The sequence below is a fragment of the Diospyros lotus genome, chromosome 13 (genome assembly GCF_014633365.1).
Source record: "Diospyros lotus cultivar Yz01 chromosome 13, ASM1463336v1, whole genome shotgun sequence".
Taxonomy (NCBI): Eukaryota; Viridiplantae; Streptophyta; class Magnoliopsida; order Ericales; family Ebenaceae; genus Diospyros; species Diospyros lotus.
This window is the reverse complement of record NC_068350.1, coordinates 14,678,995-14,687,702: the sequence shown is the minus strand read 5'-3', so window position 1 is coordinate 14,687,702 and position 8,708 is coordinate 14,678,995.

Here is an 8,708-nt window from a genome sequence, read left to right as displayed (position 1 = left end):
TTGAGATTTTCATGTTAAACCATCAAGCAAATTGTTGAGCCAACTTGCTTATATTAATTAAATTTTGATGATTAACAAAAATATTTTTATGATATAAATATATTTCTTTCTCATATAAAAAATAAATTTATTTTGAATTAAAAGTGGATACAAAGAGTAAATTTATTTTGAATTAAAGAAGAATTGTCTTTAAACATATTTTCTTCTTTTGATCATGTATATTTCAAAAGTTTATGTTTGAATTTTTATTTATTGATAAATGTTTTTATTACTTATGCAAAAAGTATATTTATTTTGAATTAAAGGAGAATTACTTTAAGACATGTTTCTCTTTCTCATACAAAAAGTAAATTTATTTTAAATTAAAGAGAATTTGTTTTAAACATTTTTCTCTTACTCATACAAAAAGTAAATTTATTTTGAATTAAAGAAGATTATTTTTAGATATGTTGTCTTGTTTTAATTATTTATGTCTCAAAAGCTTATATTTGAATTTCAAATCTTGATTTCTCATACAAAAAGTAAATTTATTTTGAATTAAAGGTGAGACATGTTTTCTTATTGTTTAAGAAAACCTAAACATTTTTTGAATTTCAAACTTCATATTAACCCTTTCTTTAGTGGCTAAAATACTTATAAATACCCCCAAACTCATTTTTTGAGTATCAATTGCACATATTGCACATTCAAAACTCCCAGAAGCTCTAAAGTTAATTTTCAAGCATTCCAAAGCTCTCATAGATTCATTGTTCATCCACCAAAGAGTCACAAGGTAAGAGGAGAAAAGTTCTTTAACTCTTCTACAATAAATCCAAACTTCTCCATTTGAGATTACAAATTTATTTATTTATTTAAATATTATTGCCTTGTATAATTTGTTCTTAATTGCTTATTTGTGTCGATATGTAGACAAATTATTTGTAGATATTTAAACTATTATTGAGAATTGTATAGGTTTCCTAGATCCATTAAAATCTAGGTGAATCTAGTTTCCAAGGTAAGTTAGGGAGAAAACCTTGGTGTAGTAGTTACCTAAAACCTATTGTAATATAGGTGTGTATCTAGTTTTCAAGGTGAGCTAGTGTGGAAACCTTGGTGATTTTGATTTAGTGGAACCCCAAGGGTGGTTAAACCTTAGGAGAGTGGATTAGGTGTGTGTAGAAAGAACAAACTACTATAAATTGTATTATGCCTCATTGTATTTATTTTTGTTATATCTTATGACTTACATTTATTATTAATCTCAAATACAATTTATTATATTTATCAAATATATATTTTTCAATAAAATCATTAATCAAGAATATTTATTAAAATTGAGAAAAATTTAATCACTCAATTCACCTCCCACTTGAGTGGTCATACCCTAAGGGACCAACAATTAGTATCAGAGCGGGTCCTAAAATATTTGTGATTATCAATCTCAAATCTTATGATAAGATCTTATAATGGCCTCATATTTTAGTCAATCCCTATGTGATGTCTCAATCCCCTCTAGTCATCCAATGCTCATTAGAAATGATTATGCTTTTTGAAAAATTAGGATGGAATCCTATTTCATTTCCATAAGCTATTTTTTATGGAGACTTGTTAGGAATGGATTTGATATATCCTCTCAATATAAGGAAGAATGGTCAAATGAAGACCTAAGAAAAATAGAAATGGACCATAGGGCAAGGTATTTAATTCTTAGTTCTTTAATGCCTAGTGAGTGTGAAAAATTGTCTACATGCTCTACATCTCATGAATTATGGAAAGAATTAGAGAAAATTCATGAAAAAACTAATAATTTTAAAATGAGTTTTCTTATATCTCAATATCAAAGATGTAAATTAGTGAGACAATTAGTATTTTGAATGGATGGTTCGAAAAAGTCTCAAATATTTTTAGAATGCTAGGGAAAATAAATGAAGATATGAAGGGCAAGAAAGATAAGAAAACCTCGACCCTAAAAGTAAATGAAAGGAAATGCTTTATGTCTATAGAAGAAGATGAAGAAGAGAAAGATAACATAGAGCTAGAAGAATTATAAAAAGCATACAAAGAACTATATATAAAAATTTTATCTACTAAGAAAGAATTAAAAAATTCTAAGAAATCCCATAAAGAAGAAATCGAGAAATTAAAGAGTGAAATAAATAACTTAAAAAGAAAAATCACAAGAACTTGAGAAAGAAAATGAAGATAAATTAAAAGACCAATTAACTAATCTTCAAGAAGAAAACAAAATATTAAAAACTCAAAATAATAAACTATTAGTGGAAAAGAATGCAATAGAGAAAAGTTTAGCCACATTAATTTCAAAGAAAAATTCAAAACCCAAACCAAGATACAAAACATCTAAGAGAGAATGGAAACAACCTAGATAGAGACCCCAACCTAAAAAAAACAATATAGTACAAATGTGGATACCAAAAGGGGTAATATAAATAATGAATGAATTAGATCATAAAATTTTAAATGTTGCTCCTCATCCACATACATCAAGAATAATTAAATTATTTGATCCCAATGAAGAAAGATTCAAGGGACCCATCTATAGATGGGTACCCAAACCTAAAACGTGATCTTATCAAATATGTGGATGTCCGTGAGGACCACAATGGGAAACAAATTGTATATGGATACTGGATGTTCATCGCACATGACAAGTGAGAGAGATCTATAGATCTCACTCCCAAAGAAAGAATGTATGTCACCTTCCAAAAATAATGTCTAATAGTAAAGAATGAGAATATTCTTTTTGTGACATAAAAGTTATATTAGGTTATGCAAATCCAAACCTAATCAAGGAAATTTTGATCTAGTTGTTAGGCTTTCTAAGAATGAAATGTCAACTAATAAGCCTCTAAAACTCTTGCACTTAGATCTATTTGGACACCCACACAAACTAGAAGTTTGGGTGGAAAACATTATATGTTGTAGTAGAAGATTTCTCTAGGATTACTTGGTTGTACTTTTGTTTTCAAATGATAAAAATTTTCAAATCTTTAGAAAAAACGCTAAGAGAATTAGATGATAAAATTGTCTCTCTAAGACTAGGATGATTTAGGTATGCTTTTCAAAAATTATAAATTTGTGCAAGATCATCCAATAGATCAAATAATTGGAGAACTAAGTCGAGGTGTAAGGAGCAGGGTATCATTGCACTAATATTGTAACAATGTGGCCTTCATATCTAATGATTAAGCCAACTTGCATGGATCAAGCCTTAGAAAATAAATTTTTGATCAATGTTGTGCAAGAAATAGAAGATTGGAAATTAGTTTCAAAATCAAAAGATTTTTCTATATTTGGAACACAATAAATTTTTAAAAATAAATTAGAAGGGAATTAGGGATAATAAATCTCTTTTGGTAGCTTAGAATATTAAAGTGGAAAACTTTTTTGTGCAAACTTCATTTTTGTTTTTTTTAAATAATAATAATAATAACAATAATAATAAATTAAATTAAAAAAAACTCAAATGCTATAGTTTAAAAAAAAAAAAAAACTCCCGTTGACCTTTCATCTCTCTTTTTCTCTATCTCTCTCTCTCTCGTCGCCCGCGTCCTTCTCCATCGTCCCCTCGGTCGCCATCGTCTCCGTTGTCCCCTCGTTCGCCGTCGTCTTCGTTGTTCCCTCGTTCATCGCCTTCACCACTAGTAGCCGTCGTCTCCCTCGTTCGTCGTTATCCCGTTGATCGGTTCCACGATGACTTCTTATTTTCAACGCCTCTTGTTCATCTATTTTCTTTCCCTGTATGATCTTCCCTCTTCATCCGGAGCTACCATAACTTAGGCTCATCATGCTATTCTCGTGGGGAAAGAAAAACGAGTAGTTTACGCTTTAGTAGCTACCGTTTCATGTCTTATATTTAGTAGATCTCTCAAAAGTTTTAATTCTAGTATTCAAATTATGTTTAAATCAGTGCCTATCTAGTTTTTCGAGGTAGGTTTGATACACCTAGAGTGATTTTTCTACTTCTTTCATGGTTACTCAGATATATAATCTGAATAATAGCGTTAGATCTGGTTGAATGAGATGCTAATCTGAACGACAAGGGTCAAATATGAATGTTCGAGATGTAGATTTGAGCGTTGGCGGCACGGATCTAAGCAACGGTGGTAAACCTTTCTTCCGTCTGTCCATCTGTTCGTTCGTCGATTCTTCTGTTCATCCATCTATCTGTCTGTTCATCTAGACAGATCTACTTAGATTCAGCCAAATCTACTCAGTCACAACATCTAGCCAAATCTACCCAGATCTACCTAGTACCCAGATCTGGTTAGATTAACCCAGTCTAAAAAAAAAAAAAAAAACTAGAAGATCATGTCAAAACCCGATTCTTCGTGCGGTGCCTATAAAGTATTAAAAAGAAAATGTACTCAATCATGCATATTTGCCCCTTACTTCTATCATGAAGAAGGAGCTACTGATTTTGTAGTTACCCATAAGGTTTTTAGTGCCAGTAATGCTTCAAAGCTACTGGACCAACTTCCGATTAGTGACCATTATGGGGCTATCGCTACACTTTTGTATGAAGCTCAAGCTAGGCTCCAAGATCCTATTTATGACTGTGTATCCTACATTTTTTCCCTCCAACAGTAGGTCGTTGATCTTCAATTTCATCTAGCTTTATTGGAGGAATTACTATTTGCAAATTCTCATGCAAACCCTCTCAATGTTCAAAATTAGTTTCACCTAGAAACCAATTCAAATCCATATTATGACAATGGATCTTTCCTTGTGGATGATCCAAACCCTATTTGGAATTTTGAAAACCCAGTCATCTGAGAAGAAAATGTGTCGTTTTCTTATTTTCAAGAGGCTAGTTTGCAACCTTACCTAATCGAAACTGGTAGCAACCAATGGCTATTCCCAGATGATATAGATGAACTTGGATCCGTCGTGTTCGGCAACCATCATCAGCATTGAGCATCGGCAAAATCCAAAGCTATCAACGTGGGTGCCTTAGATTACTGCTTTGTAAATTTTGTAATGCTACTATATCCCTTGACTATACTATGATTACTTTCTTTGATATTGTGTAATATTGAATTATGCTCGATATTGTGGATTATGCTCGATATATTTCTTTCATGAGCTATATTGTTTATATATCTTTATTTTCTTCGTTAACAATGTCTTTTTGATTATGACAAAAAGGGGGAGAAGAATAAGATGTTATGAGATAAGAGATTGTATGTATGAGAGTGTGAATTGTATATTATTTTTGTATGAGAAAAAAATGTATTATGATATTTTTTCGTATATGTGAGGAAGTAGTATATCTGAGAGATAGGACATCAAGCAGGTGCAATCAAGGCAATCAGATTTGGCAATCAGGTTTGGTCTTTAAAACTCTTAAAAAATTATTTTATCTATTAAGATATATCCAAAACATTTTGATGCTATTAGTATTTTTGAAAGGGGAAGCTTATAATATAAAATTAATGGGGAGTTCAAAAAAAAATTTTATCACATTAATTACCTCATAAATCATTTTTTTGTCATCATAAAAAATGGGGAGAATGTTGAGCCAACTTACTCATATTAATTAAATTTTGATGATTAACAAAAATATTTTTATGATATAAATGTATTTCTTTCTCATATAAAAAAATAAATTTATTTTGAATTAAAAGTAGGTATAATGAGTAAATTTATTTTGAATTAAAGGTGAATTGTCTTTAAACATGTTTCCTTCTTTTGATCATTTATGTCTCAAAAGTTTATGTTTGAATTTTCATTTATTGATAAATATTTTTATTACTTATACAAAAGTATATTTATTTTGAATTAAAGGAGAATTACTTTAAGACATGTTTTCTCTTTCTCATACAAAAAGTAAATTTATTTTGAATTAAAGAGAATTGATTTTAAACATGTTTTCTCTTACTTATGCAAAAAGTAAATTTATTTTGAATTAAAGGAGATTGTTTTTAGATATGTTGTTTTGTTTTAATCATTTATGTCTCAAAAGCTTATATTTAAATTTTTAAATCTTGATTTTTCATGTAAAAAGTAAATTTATTTTGAATTAAAAGTGAGACATGTTTCCTTATTGTTTGAGAAAGCCTAAATATTTTTTGAATTTCAAATTTCATATTAACCATTTCTTTAGTGGCTAAAATGCTTATAAATACCCCCAAACTCATTTTTTGAGTATCTATTGCACATATTGCACATCCAAAACTTCCAAAAGCTCTCAAGCTAATTTCCAAGCATTCCAAGGCTCTCAAAGATTCATTGCTCATCCATTGAAGAGTCACAAGCCAAGAGGAGAAAAGTTCTTTAAGTCTTCTACGATAAATCCAAACTTCTCAATTTGAGGTTACAAATTTATTTATTTATTTAAATATTATTATCTTGTATAATTTGTTCTTAATTGCTTTATTTGTGTCCAAATGTGAACAAATTATTTGTAAACATTTAAACTATTATTGAGAATTGTATAGGTTTCTCAGATCCGTTAAAATCTATGTGAATCTAATTTCTAAGGTAAGATAGGGAGAAAACTTTGGTGTAGTGGTTTCCTAAAACCCATTGTAATCTAAGTGTGTATCTAGTTTTCATGGTGAGCTAGTGTGAAAATCTTGATGATTTTGATTTAGTGAAACCCCAATGGTGGTTAGACCTTGGGAGAGTGGATTAGGTGTGTGTGAAAACACCGAACCACTATAAATTGTATTGTGTTTCATTGTATTTTTTTTTTTTTGTTATATCTTGTGGCTTACATTTATTATTAATCTCAAATACAATTTATTATATTTATCAAATATATATTTTTCAATAAAATCATTAATGAAGAATATTTATTAAAATTGAAAAAAAATTTAATCACTCAATTCACCCCCTTCTTAAGTGACCATACCCTAAGGGACCAACACAAATAATGTCAACATTTGATTCATCGCTTGATGTGAATTGATCTTCTTCACTCCAAGTTGCACGGGCTTTCTTCTTGGATTTCGTCTCTCTCCCCTTGGTCAATGGACATTCAACTTTGACATGTCCAAATCTTTTGCATTCAAAACATTTTATTTTCTCTTCTATCTTGCTTTCCCTTAAACTTATCCTTTTTGCCCCTTGGGTTTCTTCTTTCCACCAACTTTTTCCTTATAATAAATCTCTTAAACTTTATTATGAGTATTATTACATCATTATCCTCATCACTTCCTTCTTCCTCATTTAAAGATTGCCTAAGCTTTGAAAGTGACTTATCATTTTCCTTCAACTCCTCACTATTTTCTTTCTTCATCATAATGTTGAGTCATGAGAGACCTAATCAACTCATTAAAAGATAAAACATCTAAATCTTTAGCCTCTTGAATGGCTATTACTTTGGTATCCCATTCCTTGGGTAGACTCCTTAGTAATTTCCTAACATTCTCTCCATTTGAGTAAGTCTTTCCAAGTGCTTCCAAGCTTGTGACAATATCATTAATATCTTGTAAACATATCCTTAATTGATTCCTAAGATTTCATTCAAAAAAAGCTTATATTCATGAATAAATAAATTTACTTTTGTTTCCTTAACGTGGTTAGTATTTTATAAGTAATTTCTAACTCGTCCTAAATCTCTTTGGCTATTTTGCATGTGAATACTTGGTTGAATTTTTTTTCAAGTTGAGTGCATAAAATAAAATGTTTCATGGCTCTGACATTTGTCTCCATGATTCTCTTATCTCTTAGGTCCACCCTCTTATTTTCTCCATTGAAGGTAGTGTGACTCCATTCATGATGGTATTTTAGACGTTGAAGTCTTGCATAAAGTAACATGAGATCTTCTTTTTTCAATATCTGTCATTGGATCCATTAAAGAATGGTGGCCTTGATGTGCTTTGGCTTTCAAAGTGTTGAACTCCAATGAATTGTGCCATCTTAGGATCCTCCTTAGGTGATTAAACTTGAGAAAATAGAAAAATGAGACCTAACTTTGATACCAATTGTTATGTTTGTGTAATATATTAGCATCATACACCCAAGCGAAAATGTAAATTGAGTGTTTAATAATTTTCAAAAATTTGTAAAGGTTTGCAAGAGAGATATAAAAACTGTGATCTAAAAATAATATAACTTAAAGTATGCAAATGACACAAGATTTTAGAGTGATTCGGTTTAACCCAACCTATATCCATTACTTTAACTCCCCACTAAAGATTTTCAAATCCACTATATAATCTTAGGTTGCAAATCACAACCTTTTACACCAACTAGCTCCTAAGCTAATTCTTCTAGCACAACCCACTAGGAAAGATACAATACAAGAGATTCAAATCTCACAATACTCTATTTGAAATCTATCTAGAATAGGGTTTTAATAAATCTTTATAATAAATAAAAATAGTCTTGATAGAAAAATGAGAGTGAAAAATAATGAAACACAAGAAGCTAGAAAGTATATAAACTTGAAAGCCTAATTGTCTAACTCTCTTGAACTTCAAATGGTCTTCTATTTATAGTTTTTGTGGCCCATCTCAATAAATATAGCTATTGGAGCCAAAGGATTGAGAAATCTAATCTACAAAAATCAAGTACAGTTAGAATTTTTGCGACAAAATCGGTTGACTAATTTGGACAATTGGTCGACTATTTTTCAAATGACTAAATGGGCCAGTAGACAGTTCATAAAAGTCGATTGATGATTCTTAGAACTTTTGATTTAAAATGATGCAGAAATAGTGGATAGAAAGCAACCAAGAGTATGATTGACATATTATAAA